The sequence below is a fragment of the Natrix helvetica genome (genome assembly GCF_964273705.1).
Source record: "Natrix helvetica genome assembly, chromosome: 2".
Lineage (NCBI taxonomy): Eukaryota > Metazoa > Chordata > Lepidosauria > Squamata > Natricidae > Natrix > Natrix helvetica.
The window spans coordinates 38,944,060-38,971,391 of record NC_138552.1 but is presented as its reverse complement, the minus strand read 5'-3'; positions in this window follow the sequence as shown (position 1 = coordinate 38,971,391).

The following is a 27,332-nucleotide window of genomic DNA, read 5'->3' as shown; positions in this document are numbered from 1 at the left end:
CAGACAGAATCAGCAAGATCCTCCACAAACACAACATCAAGACAGCATTCTACACAAACCGAAAAATATCCACCATCCTGAGAAACCCCAAAGACAAAATAGAGTTAGAAAATCAAGGAGTATATGAAATCCCATGCACCACCTGCCCCACTACATACATCGGACAAACCAACAGAAGAATAAAGGCACGCATTGAAGAACACAAAAACTCAGTCAGAAAGGAGGAACCAACTTCTTCCCTGGTCCAACACCCCAAAGCCACAGGACATGATATAGACTTTAAAAAGACCAGAACTATTGCCAAAATTGAACACTTTAACAACAGAATAATCAGAGAAGCTATTGAGATAGAAAAACGACCACACAGCATGAATAAACGAGATGATACCTCCCGCCTACCAGCCATTTGGAAACCCGCCCTCACTGACAAACGAGTCCCTAACACTAAGAATGATACCAGACCCACACTCACGAAAACCACACAGGATGTCACTATCACACATCCACGCAAAAAGCAAGCCCAAACCCACACCGATGATGACCACAAACCAGAAGCCCGACCACAAACCAGAAGCCAGACCACAGCTGCACTATTAGCCACTTTAAACCCCTCCAATCCATACATGAAGCAAACTGATGCCCACCAAACAACAGTAACGCAGCTCACCAGCTCAAATCCCTCTGCAACTCAGACTAACACAAGCACAACCAGGCCCCCACCCAAACAGAACACGCCCCCATCCAATCAGAGCACAGCCAAACTCCCATCCAATCAGAGTACAGCCAAGCCCCCCACCAATCAGAATACACCTCCACCCAATCAGAATGCAGCCAAGCTCCCACCCAATCAGCACAAACCCCCACTGGCAGTTAAAAAGAGGAACCGGCTGAGATCTCACATTGCTCCTGGAAGCACCAAGCCGGAAGCACCAAGCCAGAAGCACCAGCCTGAAGATGATGAATGAGACTTCATCGAAACGTCGTGAAGATACTTCCAATCCTACGCAGGAGAAAACCCGAACAACCAAAGACGTACATACAAACCCCCGCGAAAACCTCAGAAAACATATGTGTGTGTGTGTGTGTGTGTGTGTGTGTGTGTGTGATTTATTTATCAGCACAAATACAACATATATATATATATGCTGGTCTTGTATTCGGGTTTTTCACGTGTAAGATTGAGATTGTGTTGGCAACGTTTCGGCGAGGTCTTACTCGCCATCTTTGTGACCCAATACATATGTGTGTGTGTGTGTGTGTGTGTATGTGTGTGTGTGTGTTGTAATAATAATAATAATAATAATAATAATAATAATAATAATAATAATAATAATATTTAATGCTTCTAGACCGCCCCCTCTCCCGCAAGGGACTCGGGGCGGTGTACAGTTCATACAAAATATAACAGGATACAATAAAATTAAATTAAATATGTACAGTTGACAATTGACACAATGTGCCACAACCCCTGGTATGCCCAAATATGGGAGGGAGCTCACTACTCCCTCTTTCTGTCTGTCGGCTTACCCTAGGAGCCATCCAGGCAGAAAGCCATTTTTTTATGTTGCCTTGTTACATTTGTGTTGCATTTGTGCTGGTAAATAAATAAAGGGAGACTAGTATAGATCTATTTCAAGCTATTTAGCTCTCATCAGCTAGCCATACCCTTAGTGGGAATTGAACCTGGGCTGTATTACATATTAGGCAGTTGTATTAGTGTTACATTTGTGTTGCATTTGTGCTGATAAATAAATAAGGGAGACTAGTATAGATCTATTTCAAGCTATTTAGCTCTCATCAGCTAGCCATACCCATAACAAGGCAACATAAAAAAATGGCTTTCTGCCTGGATGGCTCGTAGGATGATCCGATAGACAGAAAAGGGAAGCAGTATGTTCCCTCCCATATTTGGGCATACCAAAGGTTGTGACACAATACATATGTATTTCCCTGGCTTAGCTGATAAAGGAGGAGAGCCTGTGGCTTAGTGGCTAATACAACTGCCTAATATGTAATACAGCCCAGGTTCAATTCCCAGTAAGGGTATGGCTAGCTGATGAGAGCTAAATAGCTTGAAATAGATCTATACTAGTCTCCCTTTATTTATTTATCAGCACAAATGCAACATATTGTTGCATATTATTTATTTATATATATTTATATATAAATAAATAATAGTTATGTCAAAGCACCTGATATGCCCAAATATGGGAGGGAGCCTACTGCTTCCCTTTTGCCTTTCAGCTCCATCCTAGGAGCCTTCCAGGCAGGAAACCATTTTTGTGTATCTATTTCAACCTATTTAGCTCTCATCAGCTAGCCATACCCTTACTGGAATTTGAATCTGGGCTGTTTTTACATGTTAGGCAGTTTTGTATACAAGAGCCCAGGTTCAAATCCCAGTTAGAGTACGGCTAGCTGATGAGAGCTAAATAGCTTGAAATAGATCTATACCAGTCTCTCTTTATTTATTTATGAGCACAAACAGGATAGGTCAATGGTATAGTATACAGTTGGAAAGAACTGCATCAACTTACATCTATCACATTATTTTTCCTTGAAATTCTATGGCTAACAATCCCAGCAATTGCATATCTATTTAAATATCATAGAACACAATTGGGCATCATCTTCACAGATTTTATTAGAGTTCACTTACTTGAATGCCTGAAAGTTGAGTCATGGAAAGTGGGCTTCTTTTCTCATTGGCATGAAATGTTTTGCTGCTTATTCAAGTAGCTTCTTCAGTCTGAGCAACTTGGTTAGGGGGACCCCATGTACACCCTCCATGGAGGTTTCATTTCATTCCATTCTTATCCAGGTTAGGTGAGAAATGAAACCTCCCCGGAGGACATATATCTGGCCCCCTTAACCAAGTTGCACAGACTGAAGAAGCTTAGATAAGCAGTGAAAAATTTTGAACCAACAAAAAAGTCCAGTTGCCATGACTCAACTTCCAGACAACTCTACCTGCATGATTGAGGATCGTTATTGACTTACCTGAATGCATATCACAAACCAACTTTCCTTCACTATATGACCATTAGATGTGTTGGACTATAATTCCCATAATTCCCAATCAACACTGCCCGTACTTATGATGAATAAGTGTAATGGAAGCTATAATTCAGCATATCTTGAGAATGCTAGAGTAATGACATAGATTGCTGATTCTTCCACATGCAGATTCATAATATCAAGCAAAACATGCTTTAAAATTGTGATTCTCTTTTGCTATGCATGCATCATTCAATGCAAAATAACTTCTGACAAAAAAAAGCAGCATAGTGATATTTATTAGATATCATGTGTGTTTCCATTGAAGCCTTTTTATTATTCAGTTATACTCTTTCAAAAGCTGTATTGAGAGGCATGTTTGCAGAGATTATTAAACTAATGGGTTGGCAGAAATTATTTAGAGTCCATCCCAGCTCTTATTATCTCTTCCTCCACTTCAATAATTGGAAGTAAAGCTACAACAGTCTCTGAAACTCTGCCAAATGACAAAAATCCATGTCAGCTCCAAATCACCTTCAGATATTTCGAAGGTGACTCAAAGACATCTGAACTGATTTTGACCTGTCAAATAAATTCAAAGGTTCAGTTCAAATTAAATTTAAAAATGTAATTCAAAGCAGTGATTCAATTGCAACCCATTTCAAATCAACTTATTCATTTAAAAGCATCATATAGCCATACTCTGTGTCACTACATAACTCATTTTAAGATCAAGAACTATAAGAAGAAGGATCAGAAAAATTGAAGTTTTGCATCAATGGTTAGTTACTAGATACAGTGACATAGTTCTTCAAACTATAGGGAAAGTGTGCTGGTTGCTTTTTGTGTCCTTGTGTTTAGGGATATGTGCAGAGTGCTGTAGAGGTGTTACTACTCTTAGATACACAGCAGTAACAATACTTTAATGCTGGAAAATGTGGATAAAAGGCCATGACGGAAGACACCAGATTCTAATTTCTATATATTTTATCTTTCTTCCTCAGACTCTTATTCCGGAGAAGGTGGTTATATTATTCCCTGGACACTAAAATCAATGTATCAATCCTTGATTAATGAAATGAGAAAAAATGATTTTAATTGCATTGAAATTTGTTTTCTCAGGGGAAATGAGATTTGTGATTCTGTTCTGAAAGGATGATATTCCTGTGGCAAGTCTTCTAAACTATCCCATTCATTCATTCTCAGTATCTGCAGATGACAGCTCTCCAATCAACAAATGGGGTTTATTAACTTGATTGAATAATAGCTGTTGATTTAAATAGAACAGGAACTCCCTATTATGCCTGCTCATGTTGCACTGCTGTTAAAACTCTGTTTCCCAAGGGCAAAAATATTCTATTATTATAAACCAATATGCCAACTTCAATAAATACTGCATTCTGATTAATGTAAACAGTGAATATTTAGAGAAGATAAGATCATACAAGCAAAACTTCAACAAGAAATTATTTATTTGTACAGAATGGGACATTCAATCAGGCACATCTATGTCTATGAAGCCGTACTCAAATATATTTAATAATTTTACATATAACAATTTGTCTTGTTTAAAAAAAGGAATGGCATAGTCTGCACTAAACTTATATTTGAAATGACATTTTCTCACTAATTTATATTTGTGCTTCCTGAACAATGGAGTTTGTTTAGGAATTCTAGCAAACAAACAGACCTTTAACTTCAGTTTAGACAGGAAATGCAAAAAACCTGATATGAAGCTTCTCATGCTTTGAAAGAGATTTCAAGATCAGGTTGCTATACCACTCTGGCACAAAAACTTTCTTGTTAGGCATGCATGTGGTAAAGATTTAGTTAATCATTTTAGTTAAGTCTTATGAAAAGAAATAAGCCCTTTTCTGGGTAGCAGTCCTGTTCAGATCAACTCAGGTGAACTCCATAGCATGTTGGATGGTTTCCATGCGATTATCATTGGAAGTACAACATTAGTGTGAATTGTCTCTTTTGTGAGCTAGCTAACATTACTGGAAGAAACCAGAATCTGGTTGCAGAATCTTATGGTAGCTCATTATGTGTAGTAATATATAAGAATGTAAGTCAAGCCATGTTGGATTAGGGCAAATTCCCAATCAGCACAACATTCTATTCCCACAGGAAATGCTTCCCATGGCTTCTTATAAGAACCTGGGAGTGATAATAGTGACAATTTGTTATCAGAGAAACCACAATGGAAATCCCATAAGAAGACCTTGAGCGCAATAGCATGTCTCCCAGAAGGCATTGTTTAATGTTTCCACTACTGGAGGTAGCAACGGTAATATGCAATAATCATATTGTGTCTATGTGACGGACGACAATAGTCTACCTTAGCTTATATATTATATAAGGCCAACTAGCCTTAAATTTTATATGATCAAGAACTTATTTTAACTAACATATACTGTATACCAAAGACAAGCTTTGACAACTGAAATAAAAGACAGTCTGTGCATCAAACACTACCGTGAATCCTTGCAAAAACTAAGTGATTTCTGCTCATGTTTCTTAGCAATTACGAATTGTGTGTGTTGGAGACACATCAGACAATCTGTTTTAAGGAATTAAAGTGAATCCTTCTTCTCAAAGTAAACCCTTGTCCTTAGGAGTTTAATCAGCTAAAGAAAGATACACTATCTGAATGCACAGCTTAAGGGCTACTTAGCAAGACTGTGCTTGCAAAGCACAGGAATGCTGACATTAGCTTCCCCAGGGAATGATATTCATGCCCTCACTGAAGACAGTGGGCTCTGCAAGATGAAAGTAAGTGACAGCTGAAGCAACAAGAACAACAGGGAACAGAGGAGAGAGTAGATGGAAATCAGAAACAGGCTCACTAGGAAAGATGCAACCTACCCATCAGCTCCCAAACACATTGTCTGGTATTCATTCTCTCTTTCTAGGAAAAGTCCCTCAGGGACAGACATGAACAAGGAAAAAGAAGGCTAATGCACTATAGGCAGCCATGTGGGTTTCTTTCTGCAGAAAAACAAGGCAAACATTCTTAAGGAAAGTTGTATAGAGCAACTCAACCAAATATTCATTTGATATTGGCTGAAAAACCTGTTTATGGATTTTGGAGGTCCATAAGCAAGGGGAATTGTGCACATGCATTATAAAGTACATATACATACTCTCAAAGGAACCAAGGAAAAGGGAAGGGTTATTTTGATTATTTGCTGCTTTCCTGTAGTTCACTGAAATGAGGCCAGTGGCTAAAGAATTATTCTGAACAAATAGATGCGAAGCAAGGACTAGATCTCAATATGAACCACTACTATACTATTACACACACACACACACACACACACACACACACACACACACACACACACACACACACACACATATATATATATATATATATATATATATATATATATATATATATATATATATATATATATAATGTATACATACATACATACATACATACATACATACATACATACATACATACATACATACATACATACACGCTGGGTTTGGGGCTTGAAAATGGCGAGTGAGACCTCGCTGAAACGTTGCCCAGACAATCTCAATCTTACACAGGAAAAGCCCCAAATACAACAAGACCAGCATACCTACACCCGTGAAAATCTATGAATATATATATATTCATTTATTGTAGAAATATGAAAACACTTTTTAGAACTTTTAGAACTTTGATTTAAAAGCATATCAGTTTATGTGCTGATGTTACATTTTAAAAGTGAGTGGGACCAAAAGAAATTGGGGAAGGTAATTTAGGAATTTTAAAGGTAAAAATAGCTTCCTTCCTTAAATATTTCAAGGGGCTATGATTCTTGCTGGCTCCCTCAAATCGTCCAGTTTCCTGAAAAGAAATGGCTAATATTTTTGGTCCAACCTTCTTCACAAGGCACTAAGGGGCACAAGAAGGATATTGGTGAATAAGATGTTACCTCATGGCTGTGCTTTTTGTATACCTGATTTGTTTGTGGTGTTGTTGTTATTGTTTTTGTTGCAGTCGTGTTCCTTTCCAGGCAGAACTGCAGCTTCCCAATCAGTCTACCCTATTCTTAAAATTATGAGACAGAAATCACTAAAATGTTATTTTATTAACTTTTTTTTAGCAAAAACAGAAAAAGAGAGTAATTTGTGATTGGATAACAAAAGAAGATTGATCCTAGAAGATACCAATACCTGGATCCACTTCTAATAATCTATGACTAGGCAAATTAATTGTATTTCTTGGGAGTACATAAGGCCTCAGTCATGATTACTAACCTAGCTTAAAGATTGTGAGTTTGACAACAAGGGGAAATCTATAGAATTCAGTCCAATAGATCTTAAATATGTATGTCATTTACACACATGCAGAATTCTCCTAGCATTGAAGAATAAGTCGGAACAGGGATTTTAACAGCCTGGTAAAAGCTAATCAGTCTTATTGCCAGTCTCTCAAGAGAAGTGTGATGATGATAAATGGCCATGGAGATCACAAGTATTCCTTGATTTGTAGAAATACAAGGCATATGAAAGCTCTGTTTGATACAAGTTACCTCTTTTACACTTGGAACTATTTTTAACTTGCTTCATGCACAAGCAATTAATTTGAATGCTGTTAGGTCATTAAGAAAGAAACATCTTAAACTTCTTCCTCTTTGTGTGTCTGTGTGTTTATAGATAGACAAGAACCAGAAGGCATCAGTAGCAGTGGTGGTATTCAGCAGGTTCTGACCAGTTCTGGAGAACTAGTAGCAGAAGTTGCTACTGATAGATAGTCCTGCCCCCATCTATTCTCTGCCTCCCGAGTTCCAGTTGATCGGGAGGAAATGGGGATTTTGCAGTAACCTCCCCTGGAGTGGGGAGAGAATGGAGATTTTACAGTATCCTTTCCCTGGAGTGGGATAGAATGGAGATTTTACAGTATCCTTCCCCTGCCATGCCCACCAAGCCATGCCACACCCACAAAGCCACGCCCACAGAACCCATAGTAAAAATTTTGAATTTCCTTTCTGTTTGTTAAGAACACACACAAGCTCTCTAAAGCTATTCTAGTTTTCAACTTGGAATGACATTTGGGAAGGATTAAGGCTTTCACCCATAAGCAGAATTTAAACTGTATTATAAATTGCTACTGGCTTTGCAATAGTAAATATTCACTTTATGGAATGCAAATATAAATTGGTAAAATAATATATATAGGAGAAAAAAGATTATACCCAACCCCTTTCCCCATGCACAATGACCTATGTCAAGGCAATCAGTGGGTTTCACCCCCCCCCTTTACTTAAATCACCAAGGATTGCCAGAGGATAGACCCAAATGTTTGGCTTATTGATAAATACAGAAAATTAACACACCTGTTTCATATTTCTATAAAATATAGAAAGTTGCATCATAAAACAGTGATGACTTGATGTTTTTGGTACAATGTTAGAAGAATTTGGGAGCTACAGAATGAATCCTATTGCGCCGGTTGGAGGGGATGGGAGTCGGAGGCACCGTTTTGCGGTGGTTCGGCTCCTACCTCTCCGACCGGAAGCAATGTGTGTTGACAGGGGGGCAGAGATCGTCCCTGAGGCCACTCACTTGTGGGGTGCCACAGGGGTCGGTCCTCTCGCCTCTCCTGTTCAACGCATATGTGAAGCCGCTGGGTGAGATCATCCGTGGTTTTGGGGTTGAGTACCATCTTTACGCTGATGATACTCAGCTGTATATTTCAACCCCAAACCACCCCAACGAGGCTGTCGAAGTGATGTCCCGGTGTTTGGAAGCCGTCGGGGTCTGGATGGGGGACAACAGACTCAAACTCAACCCCTCCAAGACCGAGTGGCTGTGGTTACCGGCACCTCGGTTCAGCCAGCTGACTCCATCGCTGGCCATAGGGGGCGAACAATTGTCCCCTGTGGAGCGGGCGCGCAATTTGGGCGTCCTCCTTGATGCCCGGCTGTCAATGGAGGACCATGTGGCAGCCGTGGCAAGGGGGGCGTTCCACCAGGTTCGCCTGGTGCGCCAATTGCGCCCCCTACTGGACCGGAGTGCCCTGCGCACGGTCACTCATGCGCTGGTGACGTCTCGCCTGGACTACTGCAATGCTCTCTACATGGGGCTTCCCTTGGGACGCATTCGGAGACTGCAGCTAGTTCAGAACGCAGCCGCGCAGGTTATTATGGGAAGTACACGTTACTCCCACGTAACACCTCTCCTGCGCGAGCTGCACTGGCTACCTGTGGCCTTTCGGGTGCGTTTCAAGGTATTGATCACCATCTTTAAAGCGCTCCATGGCAGTGGACCTAGTTACCTGCAGGATCGCATCCTACCACACACGTCCCTGCGACCTATCCGCTCACACAGAGAGGGGCTCCTCCTGGTGCCGTCTGCTAGTCAATGCCAACGGGCGACACCTAGGAGTAGATCCTTCTCTGTGATGGGCCCAACCCTCTGGAATGACCTCCCCCCAGACATTCGAACTACCACCGACCTCCGTTCCTTCCGGCAAAAGTTAAAAACTCACCTGTTTCAATCAGCTGGCCTGGCACTTTCTTAATTGCACCTCCCAGGGATTTATTTTATTTTAGGGTTTGGGGTTTTAATTGTGATGTTTTAAGATTAGAATTATTTATTTCTTAGTACAGCCTATTTCCCCCTCCAAATGTATCTTAAATGTAGTTTAAATGTATTTAATTATTATGAATGTTTTTATTATTGACTGTACACCGCCCCGAGTCCCTTTTTGGGAGAGGGGCGGTCTAAAAATCTAAGAAATAAATAAATAAATAAATAAAACCCATGGGCTGCAATATCTAATGCAGGTGTCTCCAAACTTGGCATCTTTAAGACTTGTGGACTTTAACTCCAATGGCTGACTGAGGAATTTTGGGAATTAACATCCACAAGTCTTAAAGTTACCAAGTTTGGAGACTAATGTATTAAGTTGTTAACTCTGCCATATTAAAATTACATTAAAATATCCACTCATGGCTGCCTTTAATTTTATATTATTCTAAGAAGTATTAAATATCAGAATCCTACATCAGGTCCAGTTCAGCCTAAATTCTATAAGTAATGTTGTGTGCTTGTATAAGCAAATGTATATAATTTTAATTGAATATTTTAATTACATTAATAAAAGCTTATACAAATTAAACTCAGGGACAGAAAGGAAAGTAAAAAAGAAAATGTAAAAAATGCAATCACCCTGTGATTTCTCACCCTCTATGAAATTACAGATATCTCTTCTTCCCATAATCTATTTCTTATCTATAAGCAAATCCATAATAACATCAAGTTTTCAATCCTGGTGTCAGCAAAAAGTCAATAACGGTTTGCCAATATTTCATAAAAACATGTCTTATTTTAACCTTGATCAACAAGGTTGACATTTTCTGCTATAAATACCTTCTCTATGTTGTAATCTGTACTTTTTTATCCAGTATTTCTGATACCACTATTTTTGCATTAGGTAAGATTTGTTTCATAGTGATCGTTTTTTTATTATCATTTCCTTTAAAAAGTCTATCCATAGAATCAGACATCATTACTGATATTGTGGCTACCAATTTCTGGCCCCATTCTTTGAAGATCTCTTTTAATATTTCAAATGTTATTGTGCTTGTCTCATTTTGTAAATTTTAATCAAAGGTAGGGTTTTTTTCCCCTTGCTGCCTGGAATCTTTAGATTTCCTCTAGTGTCCAATTTAAATCAGAAGTTCTCTAATGTCTGTTATGGCTTAAAGTAGACAAAATAATTCTGAACACTTATTTTACATAGGTGGTTCCAAAATCTTATAGCAAAAATTTCACTATTCCAATTTGGACCCAAAATTTGTTCGTTCTTATTATCAAAATCTTATTGATGCCATTTAATTTTCATATGTGTCCAATTCTTTAAGCTCTTAAAATTAGAATAATTTTTATTTTGTTCACAAATATAGACTCGCTAGATGGCTTCTCAAACATTGTTTCGAAGATATCTGATATATTTAAGATGGTTAGGTAAGCAATTTCAAAAGTGATTAGAAGGTTAAAGAATTAATATCCACTCTGGTGGTGATCTTGATGATGATGATCCTGATATTCAGGGAGACTGTTGTGCTGTCGTCTTCTCATGAGGTTCTGAGAAAAGCCAGTTTATTGACCAGTTCTTCAGCCTTTGCCATGATTTCCATCACTGCTCTTCATAGATGCATGTCAACACAGTTCTAGGCTGCATCAACAGAGGGATAGAATCAAGATCACGTGAAGTGTTAATACCACTTTATAATGCCTTGGTAAGGCCACACTTGGAATACTACATTCAGTTCTGGTCGCCACGATGTAAAAAAGATGTGGAGACTCTAGAAAGAGTGCAGAGAAGAGCAACAAAGATGATTAGGGGACTGGAGACTAAAACATATGAAGAACGGTTGCAGGAACTAGGTATGTCTAGCTTAAGAGAAAGAAGGACTAGGGGAGACATGATAGCAGTGTTCCAATATCTCAGGGGTTGCCACAAAGAAGAGGGAGTCAAGCTATTCTCCAAGGCACCTGAGGACAGAACAAGAAGCAATGGGTGGAAACTAATCAAGGAGAGAAGCAACTTAGAACTGAAGAGAAACTTCCTGACAGTTAGAACAATTAATCAGTGGAACAGCTTGCCTCCAGAAGTTGTGAATGCCCCAACACTGGAAGTCTTTAAGAAGATGTTGGATAGCCATTTGTCTGGAACGGTATAGGGTTTCCTGCCAAGGCAGGGGGTTGGACTAGAAGACCTCCAAGGTCCCTTCCAACTCTACTATTGTATTGTATTGTATTGTATGTTTAGATTGCCTTCCTCAAAAACCAATTCTATAGGTATTGTTGAAAAAGAAATTTGAAATTAATAAAGCAGCAAGATTGGCTTTTCATAACCAAAACCTCCCCATTTTTATTTATTGGTAAGAAAATGTGAATACGAAGGAGCATGTTGGTTTTTGTTTGTTGGTTTGTAGAAATACCCTTATGACTGGATTCTTGTAGCAAAACAAGGTCATTGTACAGATCAGGCTGTATCCAAAAGCCTAAGTCACTTCTAGATATTTTTGGTATAGATTCAGAATCCATTTTAGAAAGAATGGATCATCCTTTGACCTTTGAAAATGAACATTCCTCAGGAACATAGTCCACCTTCAGAATCAAGACAAGTATAAGGATAAAATCTAATTTAAAAATATACTATTTCCAGGGCTTTTGTTAAGTTTCTAAAATTTCTTTTGCCTTTGCAAGAAGTTCAACATTTTCCTTCAAAACAATGAACAATGACTTCATCTTTTCCTAGAATTATACTGGTTCTACTTTCAATATTGGATCATTTTTGGTTAATTTTTTTTGGCAGTTCCCAGGACTAACAATTCAAGCTCTGGAGCCTATTACATCATCTTTCTTTCTCCTCTACCTTTGCAATGGCCAATGTCTCACAACCTTTTGCATGAATTTTATTTTTCATTCTACTGAATCATTCTCAGCTTCTCTGAATTTCATGCTCTCCAGCTGTGTTGGACTAAAGCACTTATTATTCTTAGCTAGCAAAGACATAAGGAGAGCTTTTCCATGTAATTATGACTGGCATTGACTGTTGGAGCTGTAAGAAAAAATATCCTTGTGTGAAAATGTCTTATAGAATTTTAAAATATTTCATTTTATCCTTCTGATATTTTTTTTGAGAAACTAAACCTCACTATATATTTCTGTACAGAACAACTCAATCTTTAAACATTTTTTAAAAGATTGAACAGTCAAATCTACAAGACAGCAAGCAATAGCAAATGTAAAACTAAATAACAATGTTATATATCTTTTTTTAAAAAAATTGTATTTTTGAATAGACACAAACAAACAAGACACAACAAACACCATAAAAACCTATTCCATTACAAATGATAAAAAGTGTCAATTGGTTACAAAGAACTTTTGTGCATCCCTTCCACAGTCATCACCTATAATCCATATCAAATTATATATTTTACATCAAATATATTTATATATATATATATATATTACTAGCATCATACCTCATCCTTCATATGACTATAGTTGTTTTAACATCCCTTTATAACAAATATTTCAAAATTCAAAGCAAAACCACATAATGGCATTCCATTGTCTATTTTCAATATCATCCAACAACATTCTATCTTTGTGAAACCTTCTAAATAAAAATTAATTATATTTGATAACAAAGTTTCTAAACCTCCTTTCTTAATCACTGTTTACAATTTATATCCAATTTCAATATTATAGGCTTTCATACATAACTAAGTTTCAAAACTTCCTTTCATGGTCATCATTTAAATTTTTTACCAAATTTCCTCTTGTCGAACCAATATATATGTATGCATTATATCATTATCAATTATTTATCTAACTATATCCATGATCAATCAATTTTTGATATTATAGGCTTTTATACATAACACAATTTCTAAACTTCCTTTCATGATCACTGTTAGGTACTGGTGCGATCAAGCACTAGCAATGAACCCCAGATCGAGGTTATAACAGAGCAACCCTGTAAAGTATACGCAACGTGCGATAGATAAAGCAACCACACTGAATAATGGATAGTAAAGTAACAAAATAAACTTTACTTTTTGAAGAATATAGCAAAATCCATAAACACAGCCAAAAAGTCATACACAGAAAAAACAGTCCAATACTACCAAGATAACTTGGATACAAGTAGCAAATAACTTACACACAGTAAGTAGTAGCAACAGTAGTAACAGTTAGACAGCAGTTATCATACATCAATCAAGAGAGAGAGAGAGAGAGAGCAACAACATCAGCTGCAATTTAAATGCTGTAATCTACTAATTAGCAGAGCTCCTCTCTTAAAGATACATAACATGCCTTGTGCAATATATTGTCTACCCAACTTGTTGGTTACACCCTAACATTCTCCCCTTTGGGTAGATCAATATATCCACTCACAATGTAAGATGATAACCTTCACATGATGAGGTATGTTTCACTGAACTTTGTGCCTTAGTGAAGTTGTCTGCTAAATTATCTTCAGTTGAACAATATTCCAACTTTATCAGGCCATCCTTAATGCTTTGTTGAACATTAAGATACCTCAAATCAGTATACTTCGATCTCGTCTTAATAGCTAAACTAGTCGCCATTTTTATTGCTGCCTGATTATCTTCATAAACAGTAAAAGGTTCATTGATACTTAATCCCATATCTATAAGCAACTGCTTATAATATATCAGCTCAGTACATGTCAACGACAAACATGAAAACTCAGCTTCCATTGTGGATAAGCTTATGTGTTTCTGTCGTATCGACTTCCATCCAATCAGTACACCACCTAGCATAAAGACTATGCCGGAAGTTGACTTCCTATTATCTATAGCAGCTGCAAAATTCGCATCAGCATACACAGTCAAAACTAAATCCCTATTCGGTTCTAAATATAATGCATAGTGGATAGTTTTCTTCAAATAACGCAGCACACGCTTTGCTGCTTGCCAATGCCTCTCTGAAGGACTATCATTGAATCTAGCCAGTTGGTTCACACTAAATGATATATCTGGTCTAGACCAATTACTTAGGTACATTAGGCTACCTATCAAAGATTGATAGATTCCCTTATCAAAACCAGTACCCTCAGTAACCTCAGGTTTAAACTCCAATGCCATTGGTGTCTTTGCAGTCTTACATAGCTCCATGCTATATTTCTTAAGTAAATGATTAATTTTACCAGCCTGCGACAGCTTAAAACCTTTACTGGTTCTAACCACGTCTAAGCCCAGATAATGCTTAATTTCACCCAAATTCCGGATTTTAAATTTACTCTCTAATTGTGAAACAATGTCAATAGCTTCCTGCTCAGACATAGTAATAATAGCTATATCGTCCGTGAACAAAAGCAACAACGAGATCAAACCATTTTTCACCCGTCTAAATAAACAAGGATCAGCCAAACCTGGAATAAATCCCATAGCTTTTAGTTCATTTACTATACATCTGTTCCACTCAAAACCGGACTGTTTTAAACCATAAAGGCTCTTTTTAAGTCTCCAACAACCAGTCTGGCCATTAGAATCCACACCTGGTGGCATCTTCATATAAATGGTATGCTGCAATGGAGCATGCAGGTACGCTGTTTCAACATCAATATGGGTAACATTACACCGATACTTAGCAGCCCACACCAATGCTGCCCTCAACGTAGAGGCTTTCAAGCTCGGAGCAAAAACCTCATCGTAATCCCTCTCAGTTTGGGAAAACCCTTGAGCAACTAAACGAGCCTTATAAATAGCATTGCCAGCAGCATCGTTTTTAATTTTAAACACCCATCTACAGCCAATTGCACTCTCCCCTGAAGGGAGCCTAGCTTCTTCATAAACCTTCAATTCCTGTAAGGATTTCAACTCCTTCTCCATAGCTGTTTTCCACAATTTCTTTTCCTTTTCAGGATACAGCCTTAACTCTGCAAAACTAGAAGGTTCTATGCTAACTTGCAATACTACACTGGCTTGGTATCTGTCAGGTGGATGCCTGTCCCTAGTAGACCTCCTAGGCAATACAGGACTTGCAGAATCATCCTGTTCCACCTCACGAGTAGATTCTACATCTACATCTTCCTCCCTTTTCAGAGTAATAGATGGACCATCCTGATTCTCTAACTGCTCATTTGGTGTATCATGATTAACCAAACGATCAACATCTATATCATCACAAACCTTGTGAAACTCTTGTTCTAGCTTCTCCCAACCAACATGTTCTGAAAATTTAGCACTAGCACTGTGCATAATTCTCCGAGTTCCAGGTTCCCAGAACCTAAACGATCTATGATTGGAATTGTACCCAACAAAAACCATCTTCCTAGCTCTGCTTTGATCCTTCCGTCTAGTCTGTGAGGGAATATGCACCCAAGCAGGGACACCAAATGTGTGTAAATAACTCAAATCAGGCTTCCTACCATGCCAAAGAGTATAAGGAATCTTACCAGTAGTTGAGTTAACTACTATGTTCAGAATATGGTTTGCACACATTATAGCCTCACCCCAAAGCTTTTCTGACAAACCAGAATCAACCAGCATAGTTCTGGTCATTGCCTGCAATGATTGACCACGTCTTTCAATAAATGAATTATGTTCTGGCCTGTAGGGGGCAGAACGCCTATGTTCTATACCAGCATTCTCCAACATTGATGTAAACCTATGATTAGTGAATTCAGACCCATTATCAGTGACTAGGCAAAGTACTTTTTTATCCATCTTACGTTCAACAAACTTTAACCATTTAGTAAAATGTTGGAAAGTTTCTGCCTTTGATTTCATTACATAACAGAAACCATACCTAGAATAATGGTCCATAATGCTGAGTATATAGCAGGCACCTCCTAAGCTAGGTTTCTTAGGGCCAATTAGGTCTGCAAACACTACATCCAGTGGTTTAGATGTCTTGAATCCTTGAAACCGGTTTGCAGGGGTAACCTTACTTTTAGCCTGGTTACAGGCATTACAGTTAAGATATTTTGAACAAGGTTTCAAATTGATTCCATTAGATAGAATAACAGTTTGACGTACCATTTTAAAATTTACATGGCCTAAACGTCTATGAAGTAGATGTATACAGTTATCATGGGGCTGTTTATTCTTATAACCAGGTTCAGAACTCGCAATATTTAAAGAGTTCTCATGTAGAATAAATAAATTATTCTCCAAATTGGCAATAACACTATTACCTTCCTTTTCAATAATGCATCTATCATTCTTAAATGTTACTGTAAACCCACATTTCACAAGGTCTTTTACAGATAATAGGTTAAATTTCATTTTAGGTACATATAACATTTCCAATTTTTCATTAATACATGGACAATAAGCTGTACCTTCACCTGAAGCCTTAATTTTCCAACCATTTGCTAAGGAAATGTGCTGTTTGCTAGCCTTCATAGTAACAAACCTTTCTTTAACCTTAGTTATAGAATGGGATGCGCCACTGTCAACCACCCAGAAACTATGGTTTACAGCCTTATCTACCTTAGCTACAGTTACAGTAACATTGTTGCTTTTTCTTTTACTATTAGCAACACTCCTTTTCTTGCTATTTTTACAGTTCTTAGCAATATGCCCCTTACCACCACAAGAATAACATTTCTTAACAAAATTTACAGTTGAAAACTGTGTTTCTTCTTGTGATTGATTGTCTCTGAACTGAACTCTATCCTCTCTTCATCTGGACTCTTCAAGCAATCTCCCGGTAACCTCAGATAATGTCAGTTCATCTCGTGAAAGAACTTTCAATGAGGAAACAAAAGAGTCATAGCTTTCATCAAGCGATGATAGAATAATATACACCTGTTGAAGCTCAGAAAAAATCAACTCTTTTTCTTGCAAATCCTGCAAAGTTTTCTTCATGAAGTCTAAATGAGCCAACATATCACTACCTTTTTGCAAACGGGCTCTAAACAGTTTCCGTGTGAGATGAATATGAGCACCCACACTGTCCCAAACGTAAATTCTCCGCAATGTGTTCCAACACCTAGCAGCAGACTCTTCGCCACGAATATGGACCAGTTGCTGGTCATTCAGTGTTAGTCCAATAATGCAGAGAGCTCTCTCATTGTCCCTGTTAAACTGTGCAATCTTCTTCGCATCCTCATTATCAGTAGGATCCCAATCTGTAACATCTGGTGGGTTCTGAACCACAAACCACAGTCCTTCTCTACGCAGAAGTAGGGAACACTTCAAGGACCAGGAAACATAGTTGGTTCCATCAAACCGGGTAATCATGGAGAGTGCAGCAGACTGTTCTTGTGCCATATTCACAAAAATAAACTATCCAAAAAGTGGTGCTTAAAAAAAAAATTATGGTTAAGGCAGGGCGTCTGGGCCCATAACCAATGTTAGGTACTGGTGCGATCAAGCACTAGCAATGAACCCCAGGTCGAGGTTATAACAGAGCAACCCTGTAAAGTATACGCAACGTGCGATAGATAAAGCAACCACACTGAATAATGGATAGTAAAGTAACAAAATAAACTTTACTTTTTGAAGAATATAGCAAAATCCATAAACACAGCCAAAAAGTCATACACAGAAAAAACAGTCCAATACTACCAAGATAACTTGGATACAAGTAGCAAATAACTTACACACAGTAAGTAGTAGCAACAGTAGTAACAGTTAGACAGCAGTTATCATACATCAATCAAGAGAGAGAGAGAGAGAGAGAGCAACAACATCAGCTGCAATTTAAATGCTGTAATCTACTAATTAGCAGAGCTCCTCTCTTAAAGATACATAACATGCCTTGTGCAATATATTGTCTACCCAACTTGTTGGTTACACCCTAACACCCTAAAACTAAATAACAATGTTATGTATCTTTTTAAAAAAAATTGTATTTTTGAATAGACACAAACAAACAAGACACAACAAACACCATAAAAACATATTCCATTACAAATGATAAAAAGTGTCAATTGGTTAAAAAGAACTTTTGTTCATCCCTTCCACAGTCATCACCTATAATCCATATCAAATTATATATTTTACATCAAATATATTTATATATATATATATTACTAGCATCATACCTCATCCTTCATATGACTATAGTTGTTTTAACATCCCTTTATAACAAATATTTCAAAATTCAAAGCAAAACCACATAATGGCATTCCATTGTCTATTTTCAATATCATCCAACAACATTCTATCTTTGTGAAACCTTCTAAATAAAAATTAATTATATTTGATAACAAAGTTTCTAAACCTCCTTTCTTAATCACTGTTTACAATTTATATCCAATTTCAATATTATAGGCTTTCATACATAACTAAGTTTCAAAACTTCCTTTCATGGTCATCATTTAAATTTTTTACCAAATTTCCTCTTGTCGAACCAATATATATGTATGCATTATATCATTATCAATTATTTATCTAACTATATCCATGATCAATCAATTTTTGATATTATAGGCTTTTATACATAACACAATTTCTAAACTTCCTTTCATGATCACCATTTAAAAATTTATACCAAATTTTCTCTTGTCAAACCAATACATATGTATACATTATATCATTATCAATTATCTATCTATATCCATTATCACTTCATTTTTAACATAATACTTTAATTTTAACTATTTAGCTAGTATTTTGTTAATAGTTTTCATATCTCAACCTGTGTCTTTCCAGTAGTAGTACAATCTTATTTCTTTTGCCTTATGTGGGATTAATCTTCTGGTTATTTCCTTAATCAACTTTGTGTGGACTTCTCTTCACACCTTGTTGCTTGTTGCATGTCTTATAAATTCTCGAAACCCTCCATCAGCTTATTTAATCAGTTTATTAGTTATCAGTAGTGCTTTTGTCAAAGTTCCTCTCCTTAAATCCATGAATTATTCTCTTTTTTCTCCTTCTATACCTTGAAATCTGGGGTAGGGCTCCTTTCCACCTCTCTTCCCTTTCCATGTTCCATTCTTTCCATTTCCAACCTCACTCAGATCACTGTCAATACCCACAGTTATCTTGCCTCTTTGTTCATTTTTCCCTTGGGTTTTTGAGACTCTAACCTCCATTTTTTCTATTAGCTGGCTATCTTCAATTTCATCAAATTTTGCTATATTACCATCTATATTTTCCAATTTCTTCTCAATTCTCTCTGATGTTTCTAACAATTTTTGAATTTCAAACATAATCTGTTGTAATGTTATGGTTTCTTCTTGGTATTGTGCATTGTCCAATTTATAAACACTGCCACTCTAGTTAGAAAATAAAGCTTTGTTTTTCACTTCTCTCTCACTGCCAAAGAGACATCCAAAGGGCACCTGCATAAACAACCCATCTTATCTGAGAAAGGAGACAGAAAAATATTTCCTCCAGTTGCGGAGCTGTCCCGACTTCAGCAGCTTGGTGCTGTGCTTCTATCGCCAGCTAGAAGAGATTCTCTTGGCTCAATCAGGGACTTTGCGATGTTCCTGAGATCAGCAAGACGTACTCTTCTCTGTCACCATCTCTTCAGGACGGTTTAGGTCCAGATGGACACCCAGTGGTAAAAGTATCTGCTGTGATCTCGGAGCTCCGAGAACTCATATCTGTATCATCGCGACATCAGCTCCTTCTCCCTTCTCAACAATGTTATATATCTTTTAATATAAATAAAGTGGCCAATGAATATGAGAACCAACAAAATGAAAATAATTAGAATCACATACATGTAAATTCCAATAGGCACAACAACTGGCAACATCTGCCAGTGTTTAACTTGAACAAACTAAAGTGAATCAAATCCGGTTAACATTTGAGAGGAACTTCCACAAAATCTCAGGGTTGTAGGCTAGGCTGGGAAGCTATGAAACCATCTAAGACAAGAACAGCAAGATAATTCCAGAGTACAAAGAAAATTACATGGATTTCTCCGTGCAATTGTCAGGAATTATTTCAAGAGCAAAGTTATAAAAAATAATCAGTATCTTCCATCTGCCACACATTTTAGTGGTTCCCAATCTGCTTATTTTTAATCATTTTTACTTGTCAAACTTGTAAACAGGTGTTCCTCATGTGACTCCAACATATCAAATATTACATAGCAGCCATGGCACATATTTCATTAGTTTTAATTAAATGCCATTGCTCTAAAAAGTTCTTATTGCCTTCATTCTGGAAGGATGTGGAAAAGGATATACTTTTCTTTAGGATTTATGGGTAGTCAATTAGAAAAGATTCATAGACAATTGATTTTGTACTGCAGCAGTGAGGTAATTATATGCACAAAGATGGAAAAATAGAAAAATAACTACAATGGTAGAAAGATTATAAGCCATGTAGGGTCACTTCTGGGTGAGATAGGTGGCATATAAGTTTAATAAATAAATGGAAGATTGTACCATAAAGATTGCAGAACTTGCAGATGTGATTAAACTGACTTGTTTGATTAGGGAAGGAACTATAATTATTTTTATGAAATTGGGAAACTTTTCATGGGCTTTTTGCTGAAAATGGATAAAAATAAACTGGTGATTTCTGGATTTACCAGTTAATAATGAAGGGGCATGGAGAGAAAGAAACTGTGTTTAAGTTTGAAATAGAAACATAATGGAAATGTAATTTCAAGGTCAGAAGTTGCTTCTTTAAGTATATTATTTTCTTTCTCTTCAATCTTATTTTTTCAGCTGTTTTCAACAGCTTTAGCCTTACATTGTTTTCAGGCAAACACAATCACAACTTTATAACAGGCATCAGCAATTCTTTATTTGATATCATGTTTTCCTCTCTATTTTTTCATTACAATGTATCTGAAAATTACATTATTATTATTATTTTCCCAATTATTTATTCCAACTCCACTTTGTCAAACTTCCATAGATCTATAGTCAGTTTCTTCCTAATAAAATGTCAATAAACTCTTCCAAAGGTTATCTCATAGCCCAGCTTTGAAGAATTAAAATTGATGTAGTGATGTAACAATATTATAGTGCAAGCAATAGACTTCTAGGTTCCTAGAAGTAAATCTAGCCAATATGTATTTAATATGTTTAAAAAGTTAATTAAATGTAAACTTTCCTAACATGTTTTATAAAAAGGACCTGTGAAACCGCATCTTTATTTAATTCAGCAGTGAAAAAATCTCATCTTATTGCCCACTCTAATTGTGATTTGAGGTAAGCAATGTTGTAGGTAAAGATATGTGCTAGTCATTCGCAACTCTAGGGTGCGGTGCTCATCTCCATTTCAAAGCCAAAGAGCCAGCGCTGTCCGAAGTTGTCTCTGTGGTCATGTGGCTGGCATGACTAAATGCTGAAGGCACATGGAACGCTGTTACCTTCCCACCAAAGGTGGTCCTTATTTTTCTACTTGCATTTTTACATGCTTTCGAACTGCTAGGTTGGCAGAACCTGGGACGAGTAACGGGAGCTCACTTCATTATGCAGCGCTAGGGATTCGATCGACAAGCTCAGCATCTTAGCCACTGAGCCACCATGTCAGTATTATACAAAGCAATGTTATACAAAGCACAAAAAGAGGTAAGAAATAGTAAGATACAAAAGGCATACATTCAAGAAATATACCAACATCATTTATTATTCTTATCTGACTTTCTACTTTTGTAAATCATCTTGCTTCCAACATATCCATATGTCACTTTATACATTGCTCCTTTTTTATAGATCCTGGTCTTTTTCTAAGTCTTTTTTTCTAGGTACATTCCTCTTGAACCATTCTCTCTTCATGTATTTGTTTTGTTTTGTGACTCCATCATTATTGTATGTATCTCTGAATTGGAGCAACAGTACATTATTAACCTTAGTTACTTCATTTCTACCTTCCACCATCTAAATTTCGCCTTTATTTTCATTGTATATCTCATCAGATATGGATCACAAATACAGCACTTTGACTCAATCCACAATTTAAAATTGAATAAGGCTTATTTTAACATCACAGATACTTGAATGACAAAGTTTCTGGTTAAAAAAATTAACATAGAACATGAAAAGCAAAGTGAATTTAGAAAAAAAAATCAGAATTTTTTATTTCTTTAAATTGAGTTTTAAAGAAGCAGCTGAGATCACATATCCTTTCAGACTGCATGTTTCTGAATGCCATTATGATAATGTTGTAGCATTGTTTTAAAACCTAGCTACAGTGGCTTTTTGAAATGAACAAAAGTTTCAATTACTTCTCCATTTTCAATAGTTATTAGCCAGGACCCTTCATTTATTGCAGATGGTAGTAGGAAACCAATGCTGCAGAAGCAGACAATTATATTTATGAGGATCAAAGCAAATAATTAAAGTAATTGTTTAAAACTATGGTAGCTATTAAAAAAAACCTGAAGCAGTCTCAAGTCAAAATTAATTTCTGATGTGATTTTCCATATGCAAAGCCAGAAACAATATTGCATAAAATGACTGCGTTTTACAAAGCAGAATTAAGCATTTTCCCTTTCCCTTGATTTTCTTAAATACAATTATGTATGCAATGAAGGATAGACTAAATCACACTGCAAACTACAGGGTAATTTCGCTTTATTTTTTGTTTGCTAGTTTATCAATCAATTTGTACGCCACACCAATTACTGAAGAAATTCTAGCCAATTTCCATGACAAAATTCAAACAATAATGGAATAATAAAACAGAAAATAATGGTAATACATAGCCACCTGCTGGGGGAAACAATCAATATTCTCCATCACTATTTTCTATACAGATTTTAATCACTTGGATTTCTGTTCTTCCCTCCTATATTTTCAATATGTTGACTTTTAAAATAATTATTCGCCTATAGTTTATATATTTATTCGATGTAATGTATGTGGACAAAATCAGTATTTGCATTTTTTTAAAACATGCAATTGAAGTTTGGTTTTGAAGTTATGTATCTAAGGATGTCCATTCTGTACATAGAATCCATGCTTCTGTTGCTTGAAGCTAGATTGGCAGTAAAGAAAGAACCTTCTTTGCATATCTGTTAAGCTGTGTTCTCTGCATTATTGCATTTACTCAATTCAGCATTCTAGCAATTCCAGAATCCTTTTGTCAGGGTTCCAAATAGCATCCAAAAGTAAATCAGAATCCAAGGCAAAGTATTACTCAAAATTCCAATTTATTAAGAGAGCCATGTTGGCACCATTAGTGGTGGAAGAAATGTCCATCTGGGTTCAGTTCCAAGTGGGGGAAAAGACACTGGAAACATGAAGGCTCTTTGGAAAAATGGTTTAATGGTGGACAGGATCACATCCCTTGGAGCTACTGGATAAAAGGGGAAGAGATGCTGAGAATCCCTGAGTTTTATGCCCTCTCTGGGCTTTGAACTTCCTGGGGCACGGGAAGAGTATCCTGATTGGTTGCTGTCAGAGATCATACCGAGCTTTGTAGGTTGTCTGTGTGCTAAGGGCAATGAAATGGCTCTGCCTGAAGTGGGTAGATCTTTTTTTAAGTTTGAGTTTGAGTTTGAGTTTTATTAAATTTATATACCGCCCCCCTCTCCCTATTCTATTTTTATATAGAATAGACTGGCTCAGGCCTTAAGGGTCCATTGACAAAGATGGGGGGGGGGCTATTAAGAGTAAATCTGTTTCCTACTTAAAAACATTTCTCATCCAGGGAAATATAATATTCTGCCTTTTTAATATTTCCTAGGATATTTCATTTTTCTAGTGGAGGGGGATGCTAACTTCCTTCAATCGGAACACCTTCTATGAGAACAACCCTATCTAAATGTTTAGGTTATGGCCATATGGGTACCTTGCAGAGGTGATATTCAGCCTGTTCTCCCTGATTTGGGCAAATCAGTAGCGGTGGTGAGCAGCCGCACACGCTCCCACTTGCGAACCAGTAGGGAAGGTAAGTGAATCCCACTTGTGGTACTTTGTCACAATTCTAATGGATAGGTTTGCCTTTTTTCTGAATTTAATTTTGTTACTCCTTTTCCTTACTTTTTCTCAATCTCACTCTAATATTGCTCTTAACTTGAATCTTCTCTTTTGAGATTATCAGCAAGGATGACCAGAAATCTATGCTTTTTTCATAGAAATCTCCTTTTTTTGCAAAGGTTGTTTCTATTTTATACCAAGGCAACTATCAAAACTTGAAAATAAACAACCAAGTAGTATTTTTTCCTGAAAATCTTATGTATTCCTATAGAGGAATCCCCATGCTTGTTAGGAATCATCCAAATCATGATGTAATTATCTCAGACTATTATCTATTTTTTCTTATTTCTAATTTTTGTTGATACTAAATTTTGCATTATTTCTACACATAAAGATATACATAATTGTGAGACACAAGGATACAAAGTCAACACAATAAGTTTTTCAACTAATACAATAAGAATATACAATAATACAATAGTAGAGTTGGAAGGGACCTTGGAGGTCTTCTAGTCCAACCCCCTGCCTAAGCAGGAAACCCTATACCGTTTCAGACAAATAGCTATCCAACAACTTCTTAAAGACTTCCAGTGTTGGGGCATTCACAACTTCTGGAGGGCAAGCTGTTCCACTGATTAATTGTTCTAACTGTCAGGAAATTTCTCCTCAGTTCCAAGTTGCTTCTCTCCTTGATTAGTTTCCACCCATTGCTTCTTGTTCTACCCTCAGGTGCCTTGGAGAATAGTTTGACTCTCTCTTCTTTGTGGCAACTCCTGAGATATTGGAACAATGCTATCATGTCTCCCCTACTCCTTCTTTCTCTTAAGCTAAACATACCTAGTTCCTGCAACCGTTCTTCATATGTTTTAGTCTCCAGGCCGCTAATCATCTTTGTTGCTCTTCTCTGCATTCTTTCTAGAGTCTCCACATCTTTTTTACATCATGGTGACCAGAACTGAATATGTCTCCATAGACAAAAGTATTGTGGACTGTGTATTGGTGCCCAGTATCTGGATATTGTAGCACATGGATTTGTTTTATGCACAGCATATAAACATAATATATAGCTGGATTGAAATATGTCTAGCTGAGTTTAATTTAAAAAAAAATCAATGATACAAGGTTATGAGGTATTTCACATAACTATTTTAATCCACTTGGAACAATATTGTCAATTTTCAGGCAGCGTATATTACTGCAGTAAACCAAATTTACTTTTATCTCATAGTTATAACCTTATGACTATTAGCATAGATGAGAAAAAATGATAATTGAAATAATTCCAATCCCATTAAGGACATTTTGTGAAGACATGAGAAATTGATCTTGTGATAATTTAAAACATCTTTATTTTTATGTCATGTTCATGTTATGGTGGACTAAAGTCAAACTTTGATCTGTAGAAAAATTGAACTAAAATCCATCTCTCAAAAGTATTTATTTGGAATACTTTAATGTTTTACTTTCCCACGGTACATTTAAGCTCATGAGAAACAAAATCAATTACACCATGCATTATGGCCACATCTGATTATAAAGTAAAGGAATGTTAGTAGAGAGTTGAAACTATGGAAGAGTGAAGTGTCCTTCATTACAGTAGACAGTCACTAAAGCAGTATCTTAAAGAAACAGCAAAGTTGAAAAGATGACAGAGTCCATTGGAACTGGGTAGCTAATACATTTAAATAAGTAAAAATAAAAACAAAATTTTGCATGGTGCATTCTTAAAGACTACATCATATGACAAATATCAGTGGCTCAGTATTAAAGGAGCTTCCTTCCCAACTTGTCCCATTTGTCACACTACCAGAGAAATCTTCCTGAGTATTTTATAGATACCATTATACTTTGATAGTTCCTCAAATATTAGTTATGTAAAATAACATTTCTTGCATGCTTGAATGGGCATTGAAAAGTAGTAACTAGGAACAATTTTGACTTTTCCCCAAAAGTCAACTCAGCCCTGTTTAACTCAGGGGTGTCAAACTAAAGGCCCAGGGGGGAAGATCCAGGCCACTGGGTGCTGAGATCTGGCCCACGGGGCCACCCTGGATACATCAAAGGACTGGCCCACAGTGCCTCTGCCAGCAAAAACGGAGCTCCACGTGCCACTCTCCCGAGTTCTGTTTTCGCTGGGAAATGGTTGCAGGAGGCCGTCGCAGCCGAAAATGGAGATCAGGAGCCCATTTTCTCTGGCAAGCATTCGGGCCACTACAGGCACTCCAGACATGAGTGATTGTGAATCGCCATGCCCACCCTGGCCACACCCACTCCTCCCCATGTCAAAGAACAACCCTGATGCGGCCCTCAATGAAATCGAGTTTGACACCGCTGGTTTATCTAATCATCATTTTTATTTTAAAATAGACATTAAGTACAATAAACTACAGAAGTTATTATGTTTCACGAGCTGTTGTTGAGAACAGTAAAGATGGTGAAAATGTACAATAGCTGAGGCTGAAGAATAAACAGATCTAATGTTAAATATAGGATTCAGCATACCATTTTTTTTTAAAAAAAAGTTATCATAAATAGCAACTATTAGGGAAGCCAGATTAAGATCTTGATACGTGGGGGACATAAAACATTTAATTTTATGTTCTAATAAAAATGCTTCTCCAAGCAGCCTCTTTGTATGGGGAGAAAGATTTAATTGGTGATGGAATCTATCTTTGGAGTGGTATATATACTTCTTCTTTTTCTTAAACTCTCAAAACAAATCGATTACAAGTGTTACATGTATGAGATTTATGTCATTTCTACTCCCCCGGCCAGAGGGAGAAATTATGTCATGTTGAATCTTATACATGACATCATGTCATATGTATCATCTATATTTCTCTGGTCTGAAAGCTTAAGAAAAGGAAGATGGACTCCACATATTATTCTAAATGTAGTTATTATATATGCCTTCCTATAACATTTTGTTAAGTATCAGAACTTGGATAGTTTCTAAGCCTAATAAACATTATTATAGACAACTGCAAGAGCCAAT